Genomic DNA, 14,882 nt, shown 5'->3' with positions numbered 1-14,882 from the left:
TATAAATGTATGTAAAATGAAATGTTAGGAGTGTTTATTAATGAAGTCAAAATAAATGTGTATGTTTCTTTATATGTGAAATATACTAAAGGAGCATTAATTGAATATATGTTTTTTGATAAAAAAAAAATAGATTTACATATACTTATAAAATCTATATTTCTATTTAATTTTTTAACATTTAATTATACAAAATATATTTAATATTATTTAATATATTATATTAATATATTTCAACCTATGTAACTTCTGTATGGGTCCTGACATGGAGAATGACATGCTCTGATTGGTATCTTTTTCTGGTTTGTTCATTGTCAGAGAAAGTGATGTAAACATTGTCCTAGTTTGTGTATTCTGGAGTGTTGTAACAATAGATATACAGTATATAACTAGGTGCCGCATTAGGAGCTGTTTCTATTGGTCGCTATATGTAGGTCGTCCACCATATTAGAATGGTGCAAATTGGTCAAGTCTGCGGTCTTCCAGTGGAATTGGGCTTTGGGTTGTTTTTTTATCCGCAGGTTAAGAGTGGATGCATTTTGTTATTTAGCTGTCAACCTTGAGATGATTTTATTTATGAAAGTTAAGTTATGTTTTTGGCTTAGGGACATAGTGATGATTGTTTTTGTTACAGAGATCTGGTAACCCTGCGCCAGTCCGTGAACATTCCAGAGCAAGCTGACTATGAGTTTGCAACTATAGTTATACACGTGTTTGATTATGAAAACTTATTTAGTGTTGTGTAAACTCAAACATTATATTTGCTAAACTAACACGACAACAATGAAATTTAAATCCCAGTGGTTTTCACAGCTATGGCTACGTGCAGTGTTGTGGCCAGGGCTGGACTGCGAAGAAAAATCGGCCCTGGCATTTTTAGGCCCGCATCGGCCCTCCACCGAATCTGTCGATGGGGGGTGGGGGGGGGTGCATGCATACGTGTCTTTTGCATTCGCTTTGCGTGCATTCGCATTTATAATACATCTGTCTAAGCGGCCAACGCCTCCGTTATGGCCCCATACGTTAGCGGCCACCGAATCCGTTCCGGCCCCATACGTTAGCGGCCCACCAGGAAAACGCCCGGTACGCCAGATGGCCACTCCGCCCCTGGTTGTGGGATTCTAACAAATTGTAAGTGACGTTAGTGGACCGTTTCAAAATGGCGGACATGTCTATGTGCCTGGAGCCCTCGAATGCCGCATCTAGTAATATTTATATCTATGTTTGTAACAGGATTAGGTGAAAGAGATCCTCTTTATTTTCACTCATGTGATGTAAATATAAGATTTTGGTTTATTATTGTATTGTGTAAGGGCAGTTAATGAGCGGGACTGTTCATTCACAAGGAAATATAGCTGTAATGTGTGATCCCGTCTATGTAAGGGAAGAAAACACTCCGTAACGCTGAATATCACACGCACACAGATCATGTGATGAAGTATAATTACACTCAGCGTGATTACACCTACACACACACATTATCAAGATGCATTCTCTGAAAACAAGTCATTAAATCTTTATATTTAAAAATTAACACCTGAGACCCTTTCAAAAGGATGCTTGTAGGTTTTCCAGAGGGTTCGGATATTGTGACATATGAGGAACTCTAAATGATGACTTCATTACCTTTAGATGATCTCTTTATTCACGTGGGTCATCTATAATGCCACCACAAACATTATTCTAGAGCTCAGTGTTTTTTTTCCATAAATGTGATTTGACGTATACACCACCTTTTAAAAGTTTTCTTTATTTATATTTTTTCTGCATTTAAGAATAATACTAAACTCATTAAAACGACAAGAAAAACATATAATTTTACTTTACAAAAAAATGTTTTTATATTTTTTTCTGCCTCCCTGGCTGCCGTAATATTATCATTTTTTATGGGATTTTTTTACATTTGTAACTATAGGAATGGTATTGTGACTAAAAGCATCCCAAAAAAATCAAAACTACAATATATTTTAAAGGGGTCATATGGCGCGAATACGTGTTTTTCTGTGTCTTTGGTGTGTTATAAGTTGCCCATGCATGTACTAGACACGTAAAATTGCAAAAATGAAAGTGTCGGAACAAAAGATGCATTCTATCTAAAACCGAATGCTCACCCAGACCTGCCTGAAACGTCTCGTGTAACCACACCCCCACAAATCTACATCAGTTCGTGGTATGACTTGACTAAGACCGCCTAAATGTATACGCAAGTAAGGTGGGCGTACCTGTCAGTACAATTGCTTTGGAACCTGATGTTCCAAATATGGTAAGAGGCGTTACATTTCCGTCACACGCTTGCAGTATTCGACCAATCACTACGCACTGGTCAACTGGCCAATGATAGCACACCTCGCTTTTCAGAGCCATGAGCTTTGTAAAAAATCTGCGCGTTTCAGAGAGGCGGAGCAAAGAGGAGATACAAACATGCACGTTATGTGGAAAATACTGCGTTTTTTAACCTTAAATCGTGTATACACATTGCAGTACATCTAAAACAAACAATATTATTCATTTTAGCCATGTCATATGACCCCTTTAACACCTTCAAAGTTGCCACCCTTTGCCCAGAATCTTGAATGTTTGCCCAGAATCTGTATGTTATCAGCCACCTTTTCGCGGGAAGCTTTTTAAACAGAACATTGAATTAAATTCCATCTGATCATTGAAGTAATTAATTTCAACAAAAGACATTTCAACAAATGTTATTTCAAACATTAAAACAGACACCTTCAATATAAAATATTTTTTACATCTCGAGAAATATTTCAGTCAAGTGTTTCAAAACTTTTGAATGGTGCATATGAAGAATTTATCAGGAAGCTCGTAAATTTACCTTAAACAATGAGCAGAACAATGATTTTCTTCAACAGAACAGACAACTCTGAAACCTAATAGTTCCCATGTGTTTGTATACACTCCAAAAAATGTTGGGTTATTTCAACCCATCGTTGGATCAAAATATAGACTAACCGAACTGCTGGGTTAAATTAACCCAGAGAATGTTGATACTTGACCCAACAAACCAACCGTTGGGTTTGTCCATTTTTGACCCAAGGCTGGGTTGAAAAAAAAACATTTTTTGAGTGTACAGGGAAGTCTCTCATTAGTTGAGAAGTGCTGGTTGGTGACTTCATTGGTGTTGGATTCCATGATGGTGTGTGAACTGGTCTGATAGACATGCTAAAGACCAGTGTCACAGTTTAACACACGGGTGTGATGGATTGTGGGACATTCCAGTTGCAAATTTAATTAATTCTTCCTTTTGAGTTGTTTTGTAGGAAGGTGGTGTGCAGATGTGCCAAGTGATGCTTTATGATGCAATGGCATGAAATCACCGGTATTGGGTGAACCTTAATAAAACTCATAACTAAATTCAGCTTAAATTTGGTTTCATTGGGTTTGGGGGGTTGACGCAATTGTTTATGCTCTGTGTTAAATATTGGTGCGATCTGAGTTGTATTTCTTAGTTTGATGTGTTGTCAAGTCTCCCACACAAACTCTGTCCCAAAACCTAGTGGGCCGCCTATGTAGGCAGCATTTTAAGACATCATAGGCATAATCCCGATGCAATGGTTGTTCTATAAAGTATATTGGATATTCACTACAGACAAGGCAATCCCAAAATGCATTGCAAATAGCTCAATGAAAGAATCTATCCACAATGGAGAACAAATTATGAGACATGTCAGTTATAAATATAATTAATTCAGAATTTCTGCATGTGATTTTATGCCTTATCTATTGCTCTTATTGTGTATGTGTTGTGCAGGGCAGACTTACAGTTAGGGTCAAGAGTATTAATACTTGCATATAGTTCAAGTGTAAGTATAATGCTTTGCTTCGTGCCTAACAATGGCCTTTATTATAAAACCACTGTAAATCATAACTTCTTGGGGCTTTGTGCTTTAGTAAACAGAAATGTACTAATATTTGTGTATTGATTTTTTAAAGGAGTCATATTGCACGGCTAAAACGAATATTATTGTTTGTTTTAGATGTAACGCAATGTGTATACACCATTTAAAGTAAAAAAAAAACGTTTTTACAAAGCTCATCGCTCTGAAAAGCGAGGTGTGCTATGATTGGCCAGTTCACCAGTGCGTAGTGATTGGTCAAATACTGCAAGCATTTCATGAAAATGTAACGCCTCTTACCATATTCGGAACATCAGGTTCCAAAGCAATTGTACTGACAGACGATACAATGAGATAACTACGTGTAGTTAATTTGTGCAATTTTACGTGTCTAATACATGCATGGGCAACTTATAACACACCAAAAACACAGAAAAACACGTACTTCCCCTTCCAATATGACCCCTTTAAATTTGTATTTTGAATTTTGCATGGCCTTGCATTGTGATTTAGCACTTACAGAAATGTCGTAAAATTTACTTATAATCAAATGGCCATTTTTTACATTGTGTACATGGACGCCGCATAGGCTGCTGAATCTTAAATCAACGGTGTAGCCATATTGGGTAGGGCAAGACTGCCTTATTAACACATACAAGTAAATGAGGCAGCTGTGAATTTTCAGGTTACAAAGCACAATTACATTTACATTTCCCAACTGATTTCAAATGTTTATGATCAATTTGTATTACAAAAACATTCTGTCTCTATTATTTATCGTCAGAAATGGAAATTGTCAGAGAAAAGGAACTGTGACATGTCATGCTTGTCAAGCTTTTATTCCTAATCCTAAAAATATGTTAATAAATGTCCTTCTAAATGACATCTCAAATTACCAAATGCTAAAATGGTCAAATCAAGCCATTGGCCACACTATCTGCTAGGAAGTAACACTGACATTGATTTTGATAAATCAATTAAAAAATTGTTTTTATCCCTTTGACATTGAAGTTATGACCACTGTCAGACTCAGGAGGGATCTCCATTGAAGGAAGGAAGGCTCTAGAAGTTGTTGTGTAAAATCAAGAAATGTTTTCAACTCAAAATTTTCTATTGATGTATTGCATACTGGCTCAGTTTAAGTTTTGTACATTTTACACAGACCTGTTGAAAAGACACAAATGCAATTTAAACCATAAGAGATTTATGAAAGTTCAACTGAGCCACCTAAAAATATTGAGATATTACCAGTCTCTAAAAATGTTTGAGTTAGGATCTGACTTTTTTACAGTGTAAGAAATACTAGGTGAAGGTCAGATGATCAGAATATTATGAATTGATGTAATACGTTGATGTTTGTAAGAAATTATTATTTTTTCTTTTTTATATTGGCCAAAAACAATTTTTAGTAAGCTTACTCTTGGTTCTTGTCGAGTGTTCATTATGGGCCCGTCTTCTGTTTGCAATAAACCACAAGACTTTCAGAAACAGTCCCTCTTACTCCAACGACAAAAGATGATCTGTGTTATTTTATTAGTTTTTGAGGTGCCTTATACAACCCCACCGGCGCTGCCACACCAGCCAGATTTTCCAGTTTAATATTGAACGCAGCCAGGAACACGGTGTTCCCTCGTATAGGGGTCAGCGGCTGGGATAGCACAGGCAAGCACTGCCCTAATGTAATCCTTTCCTCTGGTTGGCATGGATAAACATAACCGTATTAGCAACTAACAGTGGATTGTTTTGTGCTTCTCTGGAAAAGAAGACACAATCATGTGGTGAGTGTTTAGATGAGTAGAAAGAAGGGCATGCTGTCAAGAGAGAACGTAGGACCTCTCTGCAGTCTCTATACATGAATGTGTGTGATCATTTATGCATGACATAATGCAGACAGAGAGTCACATGGTCTGAACATATGATCACACGGGGCTTACCATGTACATCTGATGACTGTTTAGCTGTCTCTTTACCTTACACATCAACAGTAGTCTGTATTACAGCTGTCAGTGGCTGAAACATTGAAGAGGGAGACATTATCAGCCTGATCTTACAGAAATTCATATCTATTTTATGAGGTGGCTAATTGTGAACCACACATTACCGTTTTGTTTATAAAAAGACCACTCAGATGTAAAGCCAGCATTTAAAACAGGTGTGAGGTGGATTACATACAAATATTGTATGGTAAGTAATAAAAATATGTTTTATAATAGCTACATTTATATACGATTGCATTTAGGAAGACTGAATTAATTTTAATGCATCTACTGTATAGGTCTGAACGTATTGCTAATACAGCAACCCAGTGAAGTAGTTCTGTTTGAGGGAGAACATGCTTTTAGAGAAAATCTGTCTATGACTTTCTTTCTCAGGGCCTTCTCAGTTACCACTGTTTGTGTGTGCGTGTGTGTGTGTGTGCGCGTGTGTGTGCGCGTGTGTGCGTGTGTGTGTGTGTGTGCGTGTGTGTGTGTGTGTGTGTGAGTGAGTGCGCGTGTGCGCGTGCGTGTGTGTGTGTGTGTGTGTGTGTGTGCATGGGTATACATACTGTATGAATGCAAGGCGGATACAGTGGAAAAGAAAATAAACAACAAGGTAGACTGAAAACAGCATCTGTCAAAGAGCTTTTCTCCAAGCGCTGAGAGCGGGATGCGTGTAGGGGTGTGTCCTCTGACTTACAAAACCTGTATTGATCAATCATACAGATACACTTGGATTCACTGTAAGTGTAAATACATTAAGTTTGTATCTCCCCATGTATGTGTATACACTGCATCAGTGCAGCTTAAACATAATTCCTGTGTCATCAGAGCATGATACTGAACCTACGCCTATTATTTTTAAATGTCCTTAAACAGTGTTTGCCAATAAATGACTTGTGGGTGGTTGTCGAGATGTGGCAATGTGGTTGCTAAAATGTTTTGAGTAGTTTCTAGGTTATTGTGAATGATTGCTAGGTTGTTGCTTACTGATCTGCAACACTGATCAAGTTCATTGCCAGCTGATAACATTAAAATCACTTGCAGATTGTACAGACCCGAGGAAAGGAATGCATGAAGGTTTTGACATTTTTTGGAGGGTCAAATTGGGACAGTAACAGCTAAACCAAGTAATTTCAAAAGATGCTAAATGCCGTTGTGGATATTATCTCCACAGCTTCCGTATTACGTAAAACGATGGATGGCAGAAAACCAGGATTCTTCAGGAATTATGACAGCGTAGTCCACACCCTTCATTTTCATCTGAAATATTGTTTTTCTTTGTGTGTCTCCTTGAACCGTGAAAGTAGGCTAAACAGTGGCCTTTGTGTAGAAACTGTGTGGGAGTACTTGTAGATGTAGTCTAAAGTGAAGGGATCCATTTAGAAGTAATCCCATGACAAGTGCCCTTCATCTCAACAAGATTAAAGAACTGAGTGTTGTGCTAGAGGGGCCACAAAGTATGTATGACATTCAATAGTGTTCACTTGTTTTCTACTCGAGTAAGCATCCCGATGTGACAAATCTTTTTTGATTTGATTCAATTTTACCAAAATTGTATGGATTTAAAATAGTATTGTTTTAGTTTTTTCTGTGTTGCTAACCATGAAAAATTGCTATATCTAAAATAAAATAAAAAATGCTTTTAAATATGCAAGTCTTTGAAAATTACTCTGCATTAAACCTCTTATGAGTCCAGATTAAATCAGAGGCTACATATTTGTACTTTTATAAATTAATTTGTCACACTGCAGTTATGTATAAAATGAACCAGTAAAGGCAGAGCTACGAGACAGCTCTCCTGTTTTTGCCAAGTGGTTGATATCCTTGGTTTGGTGTGGGTTTAGGTTTTATTTATAAAAATGTTGTCCTTAGGTCAACAAAATATGTTGTCCTGAGGACATCAACCACTTTGGTAAAATCTGGTCGAGACTACTAGACCCAGACAAAATAATTTAAAATTGTAAAGAACTAAAACTATCCAGCTGCAACAAAAATAAGAAGCGACGTTGAAAAGTAAAACTGGCCCAAAACAGACCCATGAGGAACGCCCTGTTTGTAATGATGATGCTGAAACATGTACCGCGGGGGAAAGTGAGTTCAGTCTCTGTGTGGAGCTCATTGTTTGAAATCTGGTCATAAGAGCCGCCAGATCACATGAAGCGGCAGGATAGTCTCTCTCTCACACACACACACACACACACACACGCACGCACACGCACGCACGCACACGCACACACACACGCACACACGCGCACACACACACACACACACACACACATTAAAACACTTTTGCCAAGAACTGTGATACACAATATTACAGAAATGTTCAATAGCCAAATCCAGATGTGCATCCATATGAACATGCATTTAAATTGACCCTTTAACCCCATTATAACATTTTATTTAGCTCTTTTGCTTTGCCATTACTGGTGTTTGCTAAGACAGTTAATGTTCATATATATATTTTACCTCACATGTCATAGAGATCAAAAGTTCTTGCAACTTTCTGCATATGGTTTAATATGGGCAGCTCAAATCTATCAAACCCTTGCACGTATATTATGTATAATAGGTAATGTGACGAAAGAAAAATCTCCTGAACTGTACCCTCTCCAATCCGGCTCAGCTCAGGTCACTGGAAAAGCTCTGCTTCTTGTCCTCCCTCCTCCCCCACTGCCAGATGTGACCTATCACATGCCCCATCTGTTCAGAAAATCTCACTGAATCATCAGGGCCATCGCTGCGGTACAATCCTAGGATACAGCTCTCAGAGGACACACACAGACCCGCCCATCAATGTGGACATTTTTAAGAAATTAAAATTAAATTTTCCTTAAGCAATACACAGATGCTCGTGTAGGTAAATTCGGTGCTGTTATTATCAATGTGGCAATTAAATATCACTGTAGACCAAATTATTAGGTTGTTGAAACTGCTCCCAAACTCAGTAGACTTTAGTCTAGAGTGACAGTTGCGCCACATACAGCACCTGCTTAAACATAGATTTTATGTAAATGTGTCAGTATAGTTTATAATAGATTGGGATTTATTAACAGTAGTGCATGTTTGTGTTCATATCTGAACATGCAATTCATCAAATGATCAAATAATAGAGAAGAATGTTATAACCTGGCACATGTCCAGTAAAGCACTTTCAATGTTTGAAAGAGCTGACTCAGATGCCTGGATTACTACAGTGGAATGATGCGGTAAAGTCGCAGTAAAGTATCCTACTGTAGATCCTCTACAACAACTTAGTATTTAGAATCATCCTGCAATTGAGAAAATTGCATTCTGCCCCCCCTTCATTTAGCGTTTTACCCTATAAAATCAAACCTGTGACCTTGACGTGTGACAGCATATTTGTTAGCATATGCATCTACTCTTAATAAAGTATGTCCTGCTTTTCATTTCCACAAGTCACATTTATACTGTATAGTTAAAATTTAAAGGAATAGTTCACCTAAAAAAGAAAGTTCTCTCCGAATTTACTCACTATCATGCCATTCCAGATACAACTTCTTTAGTTTTACATAAAATGCCCTCATGTTATCTTCCAACCAAGTCTCACGGCAACCCAGTCTATATAAATAAAGAAAAGAAATAAATAAATAAAGAAAGAAAGGCAGTTTGTGGCAATTTAGAACGGAAATTTAGAATCTATTGAATCTATTGACTTGTTTACATGGCCACGAATTCCCCCCTTTTTTCGTGTCACTCAGCACAACTTTCAATACACAGACCACGTGTGTATATACATTTATATAAACATAAATAGCCTGATATCAAAGGAAGTCATACATATTTAAAGGGGTGGTTCAACAGTGCTTCATGCATTCTGACTTCTTTACTATGTTAAATGTGCTGGCTGCTTGACATGGTCAACTTGTCAAAAATGATTTGGACGTATGACAAAGTATTTCTGTGCTTGATACACTCCCCAAGGTTCGTATAGGTTTCGGAAAGTTTTTTTCGAACATGAAATTCTGTAACGTAACAATATTTCTTAGTCCCCTATTGGCTAATTTTGCTGAAACGCACAAATTTTATGAGCTGCCAAAGCAACGATAAAGGCCCACCCTAAACCTAACGTCACAGGGGCAAAGTCAAATTACATTAACATTTATGCATTTGGAAGATGCTTTTATCCAAAGTAGTGGACAGGAAAGCTCAGTGGTAATCATATTGAAATGTATGAAACGAATGACATCGATTCCTGTGACACGGTGTTGTATCTTCTTGTTGATCTGTTGATTGAAATGGTGAAGACTACATAATGATGGTGATCTCCATCTTAGCTTCACTTTTAAACAGATAGTCAATTGCTTCATGTTTTGACTTATATCTCTGTTACCCTGAAGCCTGTGCGCTGCCTGTCATGCCACCATTTCTGTTGCCATGGCGAGCGAATGGGGACGACAGTCTCGCACACACTCTCTCTCTGTGATCTGACCTTGTGAGCAAGAGCCCAGCTGTGGAACAATGTTTCAGACTGTGACGTTATCGGGTGATGAATCATGTGGAGGTCATCGCCATAAATACACCCCTTATCTCCACAGTGTCATGGTAATTACTGCTTTGATAATAGACCTAATGAATGAGAATAAAGCGACCGTAAACGTCTCATCGGATTGTACAATAAAATCATATCAGAGTATGATTACGGTGACCATTATGGTGGTCTCCACCTACTCTATCTCTGAATCTAAATATTTGCAACTGACCTTCATAAATGACCTGCAAGTTGACTAAGCTAATGCTGAACCTTTAAATGGCCGTAAAAGTCATCCAGTCATATTGTGTCAGTGTCAGCTGATGGTGCTTGAGGAAAAATCAAGCCATCCTTCTGCTGGGGTAATTTAGCCATAATCTTGTCATGTTACCCCAGCCTGATTCAGAAACAAAACACGCCTGTTGTTGGGGGTGACTAAACTGGGTCTTGATGTCGCCTTTTAACAGGGTTTTGCATTTCTGCTGGGTGTTTTGTTAAATGTTTGTGTGTATGTGTATCAGGATCATTCTTTAAGTTTAATATTGAGGTCTAGGACTATGCAACAGGAACACAGCTTTCCGGTTACAGCAAAGAGATGCTATGAATTGCAAACATGTGGAGAACTGTCTGGTTTCTAGGACAGAATTGGGGACAAGGCTTTAAGCTTGAGGTGGCTATAGGGCTTTAACACTGTTCCTGTTGGATGGCTATTTGGGGCAGGCCCCATCGGTGCAGCTTGGGTGATGATTTTCTGTGGTGTGGCCCAGACAATCCATTTTCAAAATTCTTGTCTGAGGCCAAAATGGTGAAAGGAGTGAACATAATTGAGTCGAATTTTCCACACCTATAGAAAAAACAGCCTACTTCAACAATAAAATGATGAGACCAGCTTGGCTAGGCTGGTAGACCATCTTTAAACCATCTCTTTTTAAATGGGGAAATGGATGGTTCTTAATTGAGTCCTTTTCAGGGACTAAAACACATGACTGGAAAAACTCATTCAAAAACAGCTTAAAGGGATTATTCACGCAAAAATGGAAATTCTTTCATGATTTATTCACTCTCATGTCATTCCAAACATGCATGACTTTCTTGCTTCAACAGAACATAAAAGAAGATATTTTGAAGAATGTTGGCAACCAAACAATATTGGACCCTATATTCACATCCATTGTATGGACATAAACCACTGATATATTTCTCAAAATATCTTCTTTTGTGTTCCACAGAATAAAGAGTCACATACAGTTTTAGAAAGTCATGATAGTGATTAAATAATGTCATAATTTTTATTTTTGGGTGAACTATCCCTTTAGGTTGAGCCCAGCAAACCACCTAAGGCTGGTTTAAATCATTTTTAGCTTAGCATGGATGCACTTAAAATATCAGAAGTATATAACACAGCTAACACTTCTCTTTAACACCTCCCACGCACTGCCACCACAATCACATTTTGACATTGTGATTACAGCACTAGTCGGCTCTAAAAACTCCTCTTTACTGACCTGATATCGCAGAGTTTGGCACCATTTGCCACCGCGTTCTTGGTGTTCCTCTTGGCACTAGAAGCCCTACATTAGCACTTCACTTATATTTTTAGCTACCTGTTCTGGTAATTACCACTTATGCAATATGTGCAAAGTCGCTTTGGTAAAATAGCATCTGCTAAGAGCCCCAATGACTTCTGGAGGTCCTTGAACATTTTAGAGATGCTTTGCAGAATCTATCTGCACGAATATCCGATGCATTTAATGTTATTTTAAAATAGTAAATTGGATTTGGACATAATGAAGTCAAATTGGCAGTACCCTGCAATTTATAGTCACTGTAGTGCAGAGCTGAATACATGCTGCGTACAGCAACATTAGCCATGTTAGCACAACATAAGAGAACAATGTGGAAGGCTTCTTTCAGTGTAGCTGAACTGGCGGCGTGCCGGTTACCCCTGCTTTGAGCAAGGGAGCTGAACTAATTACCCTCTGTCAGGAATTTGATTACGGTGCATTTGCCCGACATCCGTTTGACGTGATAAGAGCCGTACTTGGAAAAGGCAGTAACCCTTGGTAACGCAAGCCTTTTGTCAAAGAAATGGATCACCCATAGCTCATATTTCACCTCATCTATTTTCCTCCATGCAACGTCAAAGTGGATACTTGTATAAATGTATAAAGGAGTGTATAAACAACAGGTGATGGGAAATAAATTATGTTCAAAATAACAGATTTAAGGTACCTGACAATGGTTTACTTCATCACAGGATGTTCATTGCTCTTATAATGTATAGATTGAATGCATTGTATTGCAAATCACTTTGGATAAAAACGATGGACAAATGCTTACTGTTATAATGATTTGTTCATAGAATGTGGTTTGCTAATTTTGTAATACATGTGGTTGCCATTTGTAAGATTTGTTTACCCAAACATTATTTACTCATGAAGCACTATATAATAATATAATATAATATAATAAAGTACATAGGCTATGACTTCTGTGGAAGCCATATGATACTGTAGCTTTGTATGATGAACAGACTCAAATTTTAATCAATTGAATACAATTTTATTTATTTAGCGCTTCGCACAGTTTGCATTGTTGCACAGCAGCTTTACATACATTGAAAATACATACATTGAAAAACTATAATTTTACAGATTTTATTTACAGATTTTCCACGTATAATGAAAAAAACTGTAATTTTACAGAATTTTACTGTTTTTTTAAACAGATTTTTCACATATTTTTGAAATACGATAAAAACTTAAAATTACTGAATGACTTCACATTTTACAAGAAAACGTAATTTTATGTGAACAAACTGTTATTTTACAGTATTTATTTGGTGCTCCAGCCACCAGAAAATGTGTTTTTTTACAGGATTTTTTACACTGTAGTAAAAGATGAAAAATATTAATATGAAATCAAGAAGGCACGAAATCTATAGAAATTTTTCAAACTTAACTCAAGTTTCATAAATTTGTAGTCAAATATTTCTGTTCAAAGTGGTAAATTACGTTTTATATAAAGGTATATAAATATATCTTTAAATATGACAATTAACAAACATATTATTGGCACTTAATCCTGGCAGAGGATTTTATGGTCCTATGCTGTGATGTTAAAAATCGTATCGCCTCATCCTTCTTGCTCAATCTACATCATCATTTCTACAACAGGGCGCTGGTTACATATGCCATAATTATGTTTTTTTTTGTATCGAGTCACTAAACCACTCATCCACAACCAGTCCAACTGGCCTGATTTTGTTGCAGTGTTGTCTCTGTCAGCAGGTCGCCCAGGGGACGGTTGTGTGTTCAATGCTGCAGCTCTGGCCTGTGCGTCTGCCCCGCTGAATGCATCAATGCATCTCACTGTGACGCTCCCGCTCTGTGCCGCATGCCACCCCACACATGTACAGCGGACCTTCGCTCCGTGCATCACCGCATCCCACGCCTTTACTTCCACAGTAGCCTTGGAGACTGCACGATTAGAATTTGTCTCTGTAGACATTAAGATTTAAACAACAGTCAATCTCTTATTTTGAATGGAATGCACTTATATCTATATTCATAGCACAATTCAGGGAAGCGACATTGTAACCACGTAAATGAAATGGTTGTTTTGAAGGCCATGCATGGGCATTTTAGCGTGCAAATGTCACTGCATTATTCTGTTGCTGATGCAGTTATGCATTATGGTAATCTCAATAGTTTAATGCTAATGCCATTGTGAGATATTTAATGATTACCTTATTCATATACCATGCTATTCGAACGATTCTTCAAGCTGCAAACCAGAAAGTGTCCAAGAATTAATATTTTAAAAAATGTTTATAAGTGTAATAAGTGTATAATGTATAACAGTATAATGATCCACCAAACTTATATAACTTCAATCTATAAATAAATAACTTTCATCAATAGTGCAACTTACATTAGACACTCAATTCAATATTCACCACAAGATATTATGTGCTCAATCCAATTGACAAGGATATGATTATATAAAATAAAGCACTCTTGTTTCTGTTCTCCTACAAAACATTAACCCTGGCTTTGCCACAGTAACTATAGTTTAACTACGGTATTTGCCACAAAATGTTAATACAAATGGAAAGTCAACACTATTTTTATTGTTGTATTTGTTAACATTGGTTAATGCATCGGCTAACATAAACTAAAAATGAACAATACTTCTAGCTCATTTGCTAATACATTTTTGAAATAAAATGCTATTACTGTTAAGTTAATTAAGTTAATGGGGTCATATGACAGGGCTAAAATGAATATTATCGATTGTTTTAGATGTAATGCAATGTGTATACACGATTTAAGGTAAACGCTGTATTTTCCACATACCGTGCATGTTTGTATCTCCTCTTTGCTCCGCCTCTCTGAAACGCGCAGATATTTTACAAAGCTCATCACTCTGAAAAGCGAGGTGTGCTATGATTGGCCAGTTAACCAGTGCGTTGTGATTGGTCGAATACTGCAAGCGTGTGACGGAAATGTAACGCCTCTTACCATATTTGGAACATCAGTTTCAAAGCAATTGTGCTGA

The sequence above is a fragment of the Triplophysa rosa genome, linkage group LG19 (assembly GCF_024868665.1).
Source record: "Triplophysa rosa linkage group LG19, Trosa_1v2, whole genome shotgun sequence".
Lineage (NCBI taxonomy): Eukaryota > Metazoa > Chordata > Actinopteri > Cypriniformes > Nemacheilidae > Triplophysa > Triplophysa rosa.
The sequence above is the reverse complement of the archived record's forward strand: the minus strand, read 5'-3'. Positions refer to the sequence as shown.